The following is a 16,242-nucleotide window of genomic DNA, read 5'->3' as shown; positions in this document are numbered from 1 at the left end:
GCCGCAGCGGTGTTATATTGATATTGCGCTTGGGCTGTAGGAGCCCCTCCGGAGTCTGAACCCCCACAGTGAGCGCGGGTACCCAAATGGATCGGGCTGCACGCCGCAGCAGTCATATGCATTGCATTGCACTCATGCATTGGTTCCTGTTTGTATTACGTGTCATGACATTTAGCACTCTCATTTCATTAGCATTCATGCTAATTCTTGCACCGGGTACCAGACGCCCTGGTGTTAATTATTTGTGGAGTGCTGTGCCCGGTAGCGGGTTATTAGCTAAACGAAGGTATTACCATTGTAGCTGAGCAAGGTGACCGCCAGCGTTCGCGGCACCGGACTTCGTCTTTTGATTCCAGTTTATTTTGTATATTATTGACCCTGTAGTCGTGTTCAGACTTCTTTAGATGCTCGTGACTTGTGACACCCCGGTCGGGTTGTGTTGGGTTGTAAATACTGGTTATTATTGTCGTTAAGCTATATTTATCTATTCATTTATGTTTAATAATTGTTAAAGAGACGATTTGGGTTAGTTGGCTGGCCTTGTCTTCACGAGAGGCGCCATCACGACCGGGTTGGAAATTGGGTCGTGACACAACTGTTGGACCATTGTGATCCAACGGCCCGGAACTGGCCATCTATTTACTATAAGAGTGTCAGAACGAGACCTAACCCCCCCCCCCCCCCCCATACACCCCTCACACTACTAGAAATTTGTCTTGTTGGGACGGTTCACTGGCAACGGTTATAAAACCGTTACATTAGATATCTATGGCGACAATTAAAACCGTTACATAATCATCCCAGTGCTGTTGGAACAAATACAAAAATGAACCGTCACAATAGAGATATAACCGTCACAATAGTATTCCCTATTATAGCTTGTTGTATTCGTCACAGCAGGTTCCTCTATGGTGTCGGTTATCTGAAAAAAGAAGCTATTGGGACGCTTCTTATTTTCCCCCCTCCAATTTAATGAACCCGCCACATCTCTTGTTTTTATTATTTTTTAAAACCCTAAAATAATATGTGAGCCCACTACATCGACTAAAACCCCTATTTTATTTTGGTCTCATCTCCTTCTTTCACATTGCTAAGCTCTAACTAGAGAACCCACTGAGAAATCCCACACAACTCTGGCCGACGTGAGGGTGTATTTTGCAGGTTTCCCCTTACGGTTGGTCACCATTTTTTTAATTTTTTGCTCTTTTTACTTCTTTCTCCTCACCATCAATTGTGATTGTCGTAGCAATTTCATTCTTTAAGCCCTAAAAAGCATCTAAAAATTCAATCTTGGTTATTGATTTCTTGCATTTTGTTTTAGTTTTATGGATAGTCTTGTTGAACATTTGAAATAAAAATAAGTAGAAATATGGGTCTATTTCTTTATTTTTAATTTTGGGCTGCTATTCGATGTGGGCAAACATTTCTCGTGGGTGTGATAATTTTTCTTGAATATTGTTACTGGTATATTTCTATCAAAAGTTTTAAGCTTTAAGTTTTGGAAGACTACACCCATATTTATGTTGTATAATTAATTTTTGGTGGGTTGGAGTGTATGGTTTGGATTCTTAATTGATTTGCTCAGACCTGTAGGTGTGAGATGTGTTTCTGCATTTTTTATATTTAGTTGTGGCCTTTTTGTTTGAAGACAATTCCTTCATAGAACATTGGAGGTATATTCTTATTTATTTGCTATTACATCTCTTGAACAGTAAGGTTTCATTTAATCTCGTTATTTGGGGAAAAGTTACAATTTGATTACTTCTTTTATTTATTCCAGAAGCTTTGAGCCATCACTAGTTTTTCAATCTGTAATTTTTTAATTTAATTATAATCTTAAGTGGCCTCTTTGAATAGTCTCTTGAACTGTGTTTGTCTTTCATCATTAGCCTTAATGGCTGAATAATGAGAATTGAGAAGTAATTATAAGTTATATTTGAATAGTTCTTGAACTGTGTTTGTGCACTGTCAGAAATTCAATTCATTCAGTTTCTAGGTATCTTTCTGAAATTTTGCTTCCATTTTCTACTACATATAATGTTGCAAAATTCTTTGTTTTGTGATTAATTTTGTCATAAATTGAGCAAAATGGTGCTATGAATAAGTAATTACAGTTTATGAGTTTAACTTGATCTGGCTGTTAATCTCTTTTCTTGATCATTGATTACGAAATCCTCAAGTTGATAACTTGTCTAGGGGAGCTTTCGATGTTTCTGTTATTGGATTACATGTTAAATTAAAATCTGCTTTCTTTGATGCTCAGTTGACCTAATTTTATAATGTGATAATCAAAGTTGTTACGTTTAGTTAATCTGCTGTATGTACAAACTATGCTTTGAGAAGAAAATGGATTTACCGTGTGATTCAAAACCCGGGTGCTATGAATAGCTAGGTATAATGAGATGACTTAGGTCATTGTTGCTCTGTTGTGTTGTGTATACCAGATAAAATAGGTAATAGACTAATTTGTCTTCATTCTATAGTTCATTCAGTCAAGTCAGGATGAAAATTCATCTTTGTTAAATTTTGTGGTGCTATAGTGTTGTATGGTTGTGTTGTTGTGTTTCAATTCTCTGCAATATCATACTTTGTAGTATTGCTCAAAATATGTTCTATCTACCATTCATCTTAATAAGTAAAATAAATCTGCATGAATTCTAAGTATAGGAAAATGAGTATCCAATGCAAGACATTGTTTCTTTTCTTCTGCTTCTTAGCTTCGTGATTTACTTTGGTGTTATATAGGATATTCAATAGTTAATGGATAATGGAGATAAAAGTTGGATGGATCTCCGAAGATCAACGGCGGAGTACATCCGTGGATTGAACGATTTTCTTGACAAAGAATGAGTTGGGAAGCTTCCTCGGCACATTGGCAAGGAATGCGGCCCTTTGTCCTATTTATATATTGGAGGAAAATGGACACAAAAGAGGATCTGTGGGCATATACCGAGGTAGGAAGTTGTCAAATTTTAATTTTGGTTGAAAATATTCACTTTTTCTGCATTAATATATTTCTATCAAATTGTAGGAGAAGTATGATATTCCTGATGCAGCAAAAAAATGGATTATTGGCAACAGTTCAAGCAGCCTGAAGAAAACAAAAGAGTCGATTGAAAAAGGATCACTTTGAAACCTATGCAAATGATGAAATTCAAGTGGAAAATAGGCTTGAAGGTGTTCCAACATTCCAATTTAAGAGTCTCCTTGAGCATTGGAATGATGAAAAAGTCAAAGTAAGTCTTACTACTTTGGGCTTCTACGTAAATCATTCTTTACAATATAATTTGACATTACTGTTTTGTAGAAAACGTCCGAGATTAATACTGAGACCGAAAAAAGTTGAAGAATTCACATACTGCTGGAAAAACAAGCTTCGCTATAATTCGCAACGAATTGGTGTATTTTCTTATTTATTGTTAAATACGAACTTATATTTTTAAGAAGATTTTTTATATCCACTTTATGTAACTAGGAAAAAACAAGGGATACTTCGGATCCCCTATCTCTTAAGCATATCTTTGTGGCTACAAGAAAAAGGAAACCCGGGCGATCATACAAAGACTCAGATGAAGATACTATCAAAAAAATATTGAGAATCAGAATTTTCATCTTATTATTATTTTATTTTCAGCACTTATTTATTTTTATTAATCGACTTACTTTTTATTTACTTGTAGGCCGAAATGGATGAAACTGAAATGCAACAAACCGATAATGGCAATGAATCTGTTAATACATTTGCATTTGAAATGGGACCTGAACATCCAGGACGCTTGAGGTTGTATGGACGAGGGGTTACAAGAAATTCTTCGAAAGAGAAAGTGGGATATTTTGAACTATCTCAAAATTCTACAATGATCTCCAAAAGATGGAAGATTGGATGCAAAAAATGGAGGAAAAAATTGAACAACAAAATATAACTATACGTCAAGAAGTTGTCGAAGATGTCATCGGAAAACTTCAACGTTCAGGATTAACACTTGATCCTAACATTATAGCAACCATTGTGCGATCACTCTGCACCACAAGCAGCAATTCAACTAATCAAGGTCAGCGCATTTCAGGTATTTACTTAAAACATCGACACACACGCGGTAACTGGAGCTTACTGTTTGAGGATCACTCCTGCCAGTTTTAGTCTGTAGGACCTAAATGAAAAGGCTACTACTTGTTAAGTTAATATACATGAAGAAAGATCTGATGTTTTACCTCATTAATAATTGAAAATGTCAGATTCTACTAGCTAGTGTTCATACTTGGTGGACTGATAACATTTTTATATAGAAATTATATAGGCATATCACTTGAGTTTCCTAGGATCCATTTAGGACTTATCTTGTATTTGGTTTTAGTGTTGTTCACTTAATCTAGTCATTCAGGTCATGGGGACCTCTTTGGATTTCACTGTAGTGTTGTTCACTCAATGTACTCTTTCAGGAACCTTTAGAGTTCACATTTTGCTTTATGTTGAGTTATGTGGTAGATTTGAGTTTAGTATCAAGGAATGTGTAGTTTTCTTAAATATATTGTTTGAGTGGGTTTGAATATGCCTTGGGCATCTGATTGGTTCCTGGCCTTTATTTTCGGCTCTATTCATCAGTTTTGGAAACTGCCTACTCAACCAATGTGAGTTGTATCTCACTGTGGCAGCTAATTGTTGGTTAGCAAAATTAGGAGTTCATTTATTCTCTCCGTATAGACTGTTCTTTTTAGAGTAGCTTGAGATCATTTATATTTTTTTAGTTTAAAAGGGAAAGAAAATATTGTTGCAGCATTTCTTTTTCTTCTGTTTCTCTTTCATTTTCCATGTCATGATTTTAGCACGTTACTTAAGAATAGAAAGACCTTGCAACTATCTATGTTGCAGGTAAGCAAAAAGTTAAGAATTGTTTTTTGGTAGTTAAAAGACTGTATGTTCCCTCTTGATGGTCAAAAGTCCTTTTCCACAGTAGGGAATTTTGTAGAACTTCCTACAGGGATTGACATCTAGTTGTGAGGAACACAATTGTATTAAACTATACATAATGTAGCAAAAAAGTTATCTGCTTGTTCTTAAGTCTTTGGATTTTTTGCTAGGTAAATTTGTATATTCCTCTAGTTCTGTGATTGACCTCTCTTCCTTTTACACTTCGGATGGTCAATTTGATTGCCTTTGAAGTTTCATTTCACAGTAGTAATTTCTCCATCTTACTAATTGAAATGATAAGAAAAGTTAAGATTTAACTTACGATGTGTCTTGACATTAGTGTGTGTCTATATATTGAGAATATATATCTTTTGTAAATATTTTACTTAATCGTTTATTTATCATCCTTGTAGGTGGAACAAATGAACAAGAGGTAGATGATGAAAGCAGTAAAGACCTTACTTGAGGGCCTTAGTTCTGTTAGAGCTTCATAAGTTCTAGGATCATTCTAATTTAGAATTTTTTGCAAACTTATCTATGCTAACTTTGAATTGTTAAACGATACGTTATTTAGCTATTTTGCTTTTATGTGGATGATGTTAGTTGAATATTTTGGATAACTATGTTGATTACTAGTCTCATTTCGTGATTTAGATACATTCCAATGATCTAGAATCGAATATTTTATTATATAGTAATAAATTCGTCATTGCTTTATTATATCGTTGCCATAGATCCTATAAACCATTGCAGTAGCCTCTAACAATTGTTATAATAGATACTCAATGCGTTGCAGTAGTCTAAAAAAGGCGTTGCATTAGCACCAAATATTGTAGCAACAACCTCAAAAAATCGTTGCAATAGCCTCTAAAAACCGTTGCTATAGACTCAACAAACGTATGTAGGTTGATAACACGACGGTTTTTTAACCGTTTGTGCAACGGTTAAAATAGACCTATTGCGACACAAACCACTAGGACGGACCCCTAAACCGTTCTAATAGGTCTATGGCAACGGTTTACCTATCTATTGTGACGGTTATTAAGGTGTTGCCATAGGTCTATTTTTTAGTAGTGTCAGTTCGTCTCCCTCATCTGAATAAGCCAAACCCTAGCCGCCTCAATTCCCACACCGGCTCCGCCGTATTCCGCCACCAGAAATTGCCCCACGACGGCGGCGACACCCCAAACTCCACCAAATTTACACCTTGTGATCTCCTTTCTCTCCCCTTTCCAAATCCCCAAACCATTTCCCTCAAACCTTCAACCAATTTCTCAAATTTTAGATCTAAAATCGGAACCTAAAAACCCTAGTTCCTCCAAATCAACCCAAAACTTCACCAGACCATCTCCTCACTCCCCTTACCCCTAATATCTCACTAGTTTTCCCAAAACCTTTCAAAATCAAGCAATTTCAGATCGAAAAATCTGAAACCCTAAAAAGTCTACACTGAGTGAATCCGAAGGATTTAATGGCTCAAACCTACACGAGTCAATTGCTCTTGACACGAGCAATTGATTCATGTGGGTTTGATTTGTTTTCAAACCTGCCAGAATCCGGTCAAACTCCGGCGAGGTCAACCAAGTCCAGCCAATTTCTTACGGTCAGATTTAGATACTTCCCCTGACCTTATTTCCTCTTGTAGATGATTCTTTAGGTCTAATTGCTGATTTATTTGTGACTTTGATTCTTAGTTTAGGTTTTTCTTTGATTATTTTCTCCTTTGAAATAGTCGATTAATTATTTATTAACCATTTTTCACTTATTAGTTTAGTCATACATTTTAGCACTATCTGAATTAATGACCTAGGTTTAATTTCTGGTTTCATTGTTTGATTCAGATATGTTAATTAGGTTTTCAGATAATTCCTGAGTTTTGTTGATTAATTTTGAGTTGTTAGCCTAGGTTTTCATAGACAATTGATTAATTACTGATTTTTACCATTATAGTAGGCATGCATGATTAGGGTTTATTTATGTAGGTTCAATTCTGAGTTGTTAATTGAGTTCTGATTTGGTCCATAATTAAGTAACTTAGCCCTGAACAATAAAGGGTGATTTCAAGTTTGTCTTAGGGTATTTTAGAAATTCTAGGTGAAGAATCTTGGCTGTAACAGCTCAAGAAACTTCTAGAATGGAGTTAAATATCAAAATCAAATAAGAAAGGCATTAAAAACAAAATTTTTTGGGGGTAAAAACAGTAATTTTTCATAAATAAAAAGGCTGTAAAAAAAGAAGAAGTTTCTAGAAATGGTATAGTTGTCCTAGTTGTTACAAAAGATGTTGAAAATAGGATAAGGAGGACAGTTGCACTGTATTATTTTCAGACTTTAGGATAAGGAATAATCCTAAAATATACCCTCCCTAGGCAGCCTATATATAGGCTACTCTATTCTGAAAATAAAAAAAATCAGATTACAAAAAAAAAAACCTAAAAATACTCTAAAGGTTTAGCTATTATTTCATTAGTAGCTGATTTCTTCTTTTAGCAAAAAAAAAAAGAAAAAGGTGTAAAGAATTTCTCTGGGATTTTCTGATTCTCATAATTTAAAAATTATTTGAATGTGAAGATTTCTTTCTGGGATTTACTGCTGAAAGCTGCTGCTGAGTTCTATTTTTTAGTTGTAATTTCATTCGGGTTGTCAAGATCTATCTTTCAAGTGTTTTCTAAAGGATTCGATTGGGATTTTCTACTGTTTGTTGTTGGCTCTGCTTCAATTAGTAGCTGAATATCAATTCAAAGCTTGTTTCTGGTCTCTATTTGGCTGCATTTTTTTAAGTTTTATCACTGCTGTCCAGGTATTCATCACCATTCTGTTTATGTGTTCATCACTAGAATCATATGAGAACATGTTCATTTTGGAATTGATATTAGTGTGAATCTGTTTTCAGCCATGTCTTAAATGTGATTTTGTCTTCCATTACATATTTGAATATTGCGATTGCTTAGCCTGAACCTGATAAAAATGCAATGACATGTCGTAATGTGGGATAAGAGGAAGCTATTATTGTCTTGTGTGTTGGTAGCTTACATGCCTAACCATTATTTGAGCAGGTTGTTAATTGAAGTCAAAGGAAAATTGAACTCCGTGATGATATGCAAGCTTGAATGAAAAGATGACCCTTTTGTGGTTACAGCTGCATGTTGTCATAGATAAACTAATTACAGCACAATTCCTTATTCCTATTTTTGATTCCAGTAAAGATTGTAATCATGAATTTTAGTGTTAAAATTTGCGCTTTCATTAGTTTGGAAACCCAGGTTGTAAATTTGACAATGTAGATTGTTTACAATTGGATTCTTTGATAAACATGAGGAACTGGACAACATTAATTACCTATTCTAGTCATAATATTCATGCCATATGATTACTCTAATTACATGATTCGGTTATTTTGTGCTTTTGAATGCGAGTAGAATTTACTGTAATGATTTTCTTCTACTTATCATTGAACTTCAAGACACGCCTGCTTTTGTTTAAAAAATGAGAAACAAACTCAGTAATAGTGAAAGTTAATCTTCAAATTTGGGTTGCATTTTGTTTCAGATTCCAATTTTCCTATTTGAAGTGATTTGGTTTTGACAAGCTTGTATTATGTAAGTTTTAGCTTAGAACATAGAGGTAGATAGGCCCAGCTAGTAGATAACCACAACTGGGCCCGCCTAATGTAAGCCCAATGTGGGCCAGCTTTAGATAAAATCCGACTTTTTGTGTACGTGCTTTTGATGGCGTCAAGAGAGATACCATAGGGGAGATTGATTTGATCCTAACTATCGGTCCTGTGGATTTTGAAGTGACATTTCAGGTTTTTGACATGGATACCTCCTACAATTTTCTCCTAGGAAGGCCTTGGATCCAAGCTGCAGGAGCCGTACCTTCTACCCTTCACCAGATGGTTAAGTTTGAACACGAAGACCAAGAAATCGTTGTCCATGGAGAAGATGAGCAATTAATCTATAGGGACCCGTCAGTTCCATGTCTGGAGGCCAAGGAAGGTAGCAAGCACATAGTCTACCAAGCTTTTGAGATTGTAGTCGCGGAACCCCGTGTCCTCTACCTTTCTTGTCAAATGCGTCCATCATGGTCGCCACTGAAATGATCAAGCACGGGTACAAGCCTGGGAAAGGGCTTGGGGCATCTTTGCAAGGCATCAAAGAACCCTTCACTCTAACTGCTAGTGAGAAATTCTTCAGTGTGGGTTTCCATGCCACAGAAGCTGACGTGACATGGGCTAATGATCGTAAAAAGAATGGGTAGGCCTTGCCTCAGCCGGTCCCGCATCTCTCCAAGACATTTGTCAAGCCTAGATACATAGAGGAAGAAGATGAGGCCTTCACGGCCGAGGAAATTGAGGACATTTGTGGAGCGATGAGGCAGATATTATATGAGGCTCATATGGTGCAGCTGGGTGAAGGCTCAAGCACCGCTGAGGTGCAATATGTGGGGCCGAATGCCAAGCTTCCAAATTGGAAGGCTACTCCGTTCCCAGTTCGGAAGGAATCTGGTAGTTTCAGTCATGCCATTTTTTCTACATGTCGAGTTATTTCAGGGTGTAACTCGAATGTTTTTAGTTTATTGTCTTTTAAATTATAATGTAAACCCTCATATCTTTAAAATTCAATGAAATGAAATCAATATTTCATCGCCCAATGTCTAGTGGGTTGTTCTGAACCCAAATCAGGGCATCATTCAGCTGTCCCATCCCCATATCTATGTAACTAATGTATTTTGTACTATATTGGAATTTCCCTTTGATGGCGTTCAAATCCACTACTAAAAAGTAAATGGACACGATCGCATGCAATATAATTTACCCAACTATGAGTGGGGTTCGAATCCCATAGAGAACAATACGCAGGCGATTAGGAATGTAAGAAAATTATCACTTGTTATGCAATGCCAAACACTTAGATTTTGGTTTAGACAATAGTTGTAACTAATTTAAACTAACCTAGAAAGCAAGTAAAATGATCAATGGCTACAAGAATGAATGCATCGGGAATCACACTCAAGTAACGATCCAATGTATTTTATGATTTAACAAATATGAGCGAGTTTATGTTAATTAGCCACGGATAATAATTCTTAATTAGCTTCTTCCAAAGACTAACAAGACTTCCTAATTGAATTATCCCTAAAACAATTAGGAGATTAAGCACACCCGGATATGGATACAAGTAGTTCAATCCTATTCCTAGGTAGAATCTATAAAATGAGGGTTAACGCCTCAAGTTCTTGTTAATTAATCTTTCCCAACTCCAAATTATCTTTTCCAAAATTAATTCGGAGTTAATGTGCGAGTCCTACGGTTAGCTAATCCCTTTGGAAACATTAAAGAACAAGAATAATTAAAGAAACAACAACTCACTTCATAAATAAATGAAAATTATTCAATACATAAGCACAACAAGGTATTTAATCCACACTTTAATTATGAATATTTTCATAAACAAGATTCAAGTGTTGGAAGTAAATACTACACACTTAAATATTCAATACAAAGCAAGGAAATGAAGAAATAAACATAAATGGGTAATAAATCCTTTACCACAAGCTTCAAATCTTCAAAATCCAAGTGTGTGTGCAAACCCTAGCATCCAACCTTGTTCTCTCTAGTGTTTGGAACTGAAAATATGCCAAAGATTCTGCCAAAGATCTGCTAGGTCGTGTATAAAAATGTTTGGGGATTCAAAATGTGAAATTCCATTTTTGCCCTGAACTGCCCAGAAAATACACTATGCGTTCGCATATGTACTATTGCGTTCGCGGTGAATGATTTCTCCAAGCTATGCGATCGCATACAGTGTCACGCGTTCGCATAGCTCCGTTGACCAGCCGCTGACCAGGCTTCCTTCTTTGCGTTCGCACTTATTTACACGCGTTCCCATTGCTTTGCTGTCGTTGATTTGTGCGATCGCATACAGTTCCCTGCGATCGCATAGTGTAATCACTGGGAGTGGTCCATTTTTCCCTTTTTAGCACTTTTTGACTTGTTTTCTTCTATACCTTCTCCAAATCATATGATACCTAAAATATGCCAATAAACCTCAGAAAATGCCTTAACTTCTTATCAAAATCATACAAAAGCCTAAGTATTAAGAAGAGATAAGTTGGTAAAATACCAACTTATCAAACCCCCAAACTTAAATTATTGCTTGTCCTCAAGCAATTCAAAGACTAAGAACATCCTTCACTAAAATCATCAATTAAGCTCAATGGCATGCCAAGCATCATTTCAAGTCAAAAAGGTGCAAATTAAACACAATCTAATGACTTTGGTTGGTACCAACAATTAATCCAAAGCATATGAATCACCAACTTCTCACAAACTTTATTTCAATTTAAGTTCTCAGACACTACATTAATCAAAGTAGCAACCAAGTCATGACACTAAAGCTTCAAAATTTGCCTCTTTATCACAAATAATTTTCTTTTGTTCATTCCTCCCAATTGGAGATTGGATTAGGTTCACAACTCAAAATTTTCATGTGCCCTCACACTTAAGAGAGAATCCCAACTTATAAATTGCAATTTAAACACACATGTGATATCAAATGGAAAGAATTTACTCTCACTCTCTCAAAGATGTTCAAATGCACAAAAGTAGTGCCATGGGCTTGCCCTTCGTGTATTTCTCCACTAATGTAGACAACTTGGTTCAAAATCAATTAGGACTTAAAGGGTTGTAGTTTAAATTTTGGTTAAGGTAGGGCACAACTTTGGTTAGATTGACTCAAAACCTCCCCAAGCACTACAAATTTTCAATTAAAGTCCACTTCCTTCAAAAATATTTTCCATCCTTTCTTCACTTTTCATTCCAAACCTAATCTTCCCTTTATTCACAACTTCTTCTTATTATTATTATTATTGTTATTATTATTATTATTATTATTATTATTATTATTATTATTATTATTATTATTATTATTATTTCTTCCTTCCTTTTCAAAATCAAGGAAGGTTTCACTTTGTATCAAATTTTTTTTCTACCTTCCAACTTTTAAACAACTTCCATATCATAACTTTTCCAACCTTCACCCCCAAACTTAGGCTTTTAGCCTATGTTTACACTTTCAAAGTACTTAGGGAGGTAGGGTTCCAAGAGCTAGATCAATAAAGAACAAAGTAATAAAGCTTGTAACATGGTTGCCAAAGAACAAGGTTAAAGGCTCAAAATGGGTTGACTAGGGAAAATATTCAAGGGTAGGAAATTTAAGGCACAATGGCGGTCCAAGGAAGGCCTAATATCGTTTTTCAAACCAAGTTAGTCTATGATTTCGCCTTGAAGCACATTCCCGGCAAGTTCTAGACTACAAGTAATGCAAAAGAACTCACAATAAATCTCACCACACATGGAACATGGACACTCAAGTGGAATACAAATCCAAAATCCAATTGAAACCAATGACCGAAAGAGGTTACATATAGCATAGGAAGCTATTTAGTGAATCAAAGAGCCAAAATTTGAGTCTAAAAGTCATGACATCTTTACTTCAATTATTTTTCTTTTTCAACAACCAAAAATTCATATGCCAAGGTTTAAATCATGTTGGTACCAAGCAAGCCACAACTTGGTCAATGGGCACAAACTCCAACTCAAACCATTTATTCTTCCTAATATTAACATAACTATATCTAAACTACAAGACTAATTCCCTTAAAAAAGTTGTCTATCTATCCATCATCGGGAAAAGTCGACAAAATCTTTCTACAATTACCCGGTTCAAGAAGAAAATTGGCATCCTTGGAAAAAGAACCGTGGTACAAAGAAAACCAAGGATATCGTCACTAACATAAAACATACTATAAAAAAAATTAAGACTACAATAAATAAATAAAAAATTAAGAAGCTAGTAACCAAAATCAAGAAGCTAATAAACACAATAATATCACACATCACATGAAAATACAATAACAACAAAATGAAAACAACCAAAGTACCAATCTTCACAGTTATCCACATTTATACAAGAACAACAGTTATACAAGAAGCCACCCCCAACCAAAGATCATGCATTGTCCCCAATGCAACTAAACATGATAGAGTAAAAATGGTGGAAAGTGCTCCCTGAATACTGCATCAGGTGCTCTCCTTGCTGTCTGACCCAGAGGCATCCTCCTCTCCTTCTTCCTCGGACCAATGAATAGGAACATCATCATCCTCTACCGGCCTGGTTGATGGCATTGGGTCTTGAGGCTTTAGGACTTTTCACAGCCCCATTACACCCTTCCACATGCGGGTAAAGAATTTGTCTATTTTCTTCTCTCGTTTCTTCATCTGGGTGTGTGCCTTTTCTAGAGTGCCATGAGAAGTGCTCAACTCACCATGTGCCTTGGCCAGCTCAGTGTATGCCTTCTCCAGCGTCTTGAGGTGATCCCCTTGCTTCTTCTGATCATCATGGTACTTTTGAAACAATTTCTTGGAAATGTATGCGGGTCCCTCAGATGTTACCCCAGGTCCCTGTGGAAAGCTAGCTACTAGCTCGCGGATTACCCGCATCTCCTCACTAAGCACAACAAATGGTCCTCCTACAGAAGAGGATGGCTGACTACTCTGATCAACCTAAGAAGAAGGCACCGCCTTTCTCTTTTTGCTCTTCACAGCTCCGCCCTCTCCTCTTTTCTTTAACGGGTTTAGAGGCTTTCCCGGCTCTATCCAATTGTCTCTCGGAGCTTCTTCCACATCAGCAAGTTGGCACAGCTTAGTGATCAGTGAGGGGAATATCAATGATTCACTATTCTGGATCACATACTCCCTCAATTCATTGATGAAGATTTCACCAAATTCAGCAGAATACCATCAAGGATGCAGGCTATCATTTGAGCTCTTGTAACCGGTACATTCCATATGTTTGACATAGGCGAGATACGACTGCATATGATGGCCAGCCATATCTTTGCTTCGACAGTGAACTCTTTTGATGTGATCCCTCTCTTCTCAGCTGCCCATGGAACATCCGCACCCGGGCATAATTTGGACACCAACCACACCCCTGAGGCACAGTCTTTTGCACGGAATGGGGCCATGCCGTGGTCTGGCAGATGATACAATTGATTCACAACTTCAGCCCCAAAGTGCACCATTTTGCTGCGAATTCTCTCTTGGGCTCCCTTAGCCTGATAGCTGGGAGGTTAGCATAAAACTCCCTCACCCATTGCTCATTGGCTTTGCAAGGTTGAGGGGTAAAACAGTTCCATCCCATGGCCATCAGCCTTTGATAGAAGTCGGGCAGACGTTCCTGGACGTTGTCCAGCAGTATACCACTCTCCGGGAGCACCTTTTTCGATATCAGGTCAGCAAAGTACGGTGCTGGTCGTAGTTCTGCTCAGCTTCCAAGGGGTTGTCACTTGCGGATCCTTCAGAGTTAGAGCTCATTTTCCAATTATAGTACCTGTGAACAAATGATAAGAGTGAAAACATGGTATGGCTATGAAGAATAGTTCAAAATGAGTCAAATAGGCCAAAGGAATGATCGGACAGTCGAATCCAGCCTTAGAAAAAATATCAGGATTTTGAAATTTTGAAATGCCTACTCTCTGATATCGCAAATCCCAAGGAATCTTCGCAAATGCGAAGTTAGCAGAAGTGCCCAAGTACGGGAATTGCGAAGAAAACTTCGCAATTGCGAAGGACTCAAAGGCACCCATTTATGGGAATTGCGAAGTAATCTTTGCAATTGCGAAGGTCTCAGATTTGGGCAATTTTCGCAATTGCGATGGAATCTTCGCAAATGCGAAGAGGCCATCGCAATTGCGAGCCATCGTCCCCAGCCAAGCTTTTCCACAGACAAAAGTACCAAGCCCTAAAATTTCGGAATCCAAGCCATTTTTAATGAACCCTATCATATTTTAAACATGAATCATGCACTGGACCTCATAGACAACCATGAATCAACAAAAATATTGATGTTTCGGCCAGGAATCTCATTCGGGCCTTTCATCGATCACATAAGAAGCACAAAAATTTCACTTCTAGTTGACAAGCCTTGGGTACTCAGACTTCCCCAAATTTTTAGCAAAGAACAAAATCACACACTCTCAACCAACCTCACCCAGAAATCAACTTATGATTTGAACCATTTTTAAATAATTCCGGGCAAAGGAAATGATACCCATTTGAAAAGCTAAGGTTTAAGTGAAAATAAGATGAAAAAGAAGACGAAGAAGAAGAAGGAATGTTTAAGCTTTCATACCTGGATCCTTCCAGTTAGGAGTGAGAGATAGTGGAGTTTTACAGTGGTGAGAGTGAGGGAGATAAAGGTTTTAGAGCTTCAGACCTTTTGCTTCACTTTTGTTCAAACTGAGCGAAGAAGTGTGTTTTTACCTCTCTGATGTCGCAATTGCGACACTAACTTCGCAATTGCGAAGTTTAATGAACTCTGTACAGTTCGCAATTGCGACAGGACTTTGGTAACTGTGAAGGGACAGTTTCACAAATGCGAACCTGAGTTTGCAAATGCGACAACTGTGCACCTGCAACTTCACCAGCTACTATTTTTCCTGATCATTGCCGCCCCGACCTACTCAAATCAACTCCAACATTTATGGAACTTGGCAGATTTGTTAGAAAGTGAGCTCTACTTTGAGGAATCAAGATTTGGAGTAAGAGGCATGTTGCTTCAGTTGCTCCATATGAAATATAGAAGAACATTCTCTCTGCTCTCTTACATATTCTCTTGATATTATTGCTTTCATTTACTATCTTCATTATTGTTCAACATTTATTGCTTATCATTGGCCATAAAGAGCCTTCTTTGATTTTATCATAACTGTTAGTCATACTTCAATCACCTTCGATAGATCACAGTCGAGCCCCGAAATCGACCTCGAGGCCCCAGAATCGACAAGCTCGAGGCCCCGATTGTCAACCTATCGGTTTGATTATCACCCCATTCCCAACTCTTATTTCGTTTCTAAGTCTCACACATAGAATCAACTGCTAAACAACCGGCATAAAAATAGATCACGTATTTTTAGAGTCCCATAATCAAATTTAATTTTTATTACCATTTTCACGGTAAACAGTTTGGCGCCCACCGTGGGGCTAAAAATAATAGTGAATATTTTCTTGCTGATTCCATTACACAACGCAAGTTATCTTTTACGCTTTTTCTTGTCCAAAGATCTTTGATTTTAGGTTGGAATGTCTGATTCAGTAAACAATAACCTTGAGAACCACGAAGAGAATGGTGTGGCTGTTCCAGGTGTTGGCGAGCCACCACGAAACCTTGAGGATGCACATGACCAATTTCGGTGGATGAAGTCTCTTGCGAAGCTCAACACATCAAAATAAGCTCCCACACTAACAGGAGCATACACCAAGGCGACCAA

General features: G+C 37.1%; 1 long non-coding RNA gene across 1 annotated transcript; it reads left to right on the top strand.

Annotated features, from left to right (window-relative positions):
* LOC109228915 lies at nt 979–5,562 on the top strand. Its single transcript, XR_002068479.1, has 5 exons — nt 979–1,174; nt 2,746–2,954; nt 3,032–3,236; nt 3,681–4,067; nt 5,323–5,562. It is a non-coding gene; the product is annotated as an uncharacterized LOC109228915 (long non-coding RNA).

Source organism: Nicotiana attenuata, chromosome 7 (assembly GCF_001879085.1).
Source record: "Nicotiana attenuata strain UT chromosome 7, NIATTr2, whole genome shotgun sequence".
In the NCBI taxonomy this organism is placed as follows: Eukaryota; Viridiplantae; Streptophyta; class Magnoliopsida; order Solanales; family Solanaceae; genus Nicotiana; species Nicotiana attenuata.
Note: the sequence above shows the minus strand (reverse complement) of the source record. Positions and strands in the feature narration are given on the sequence as shown.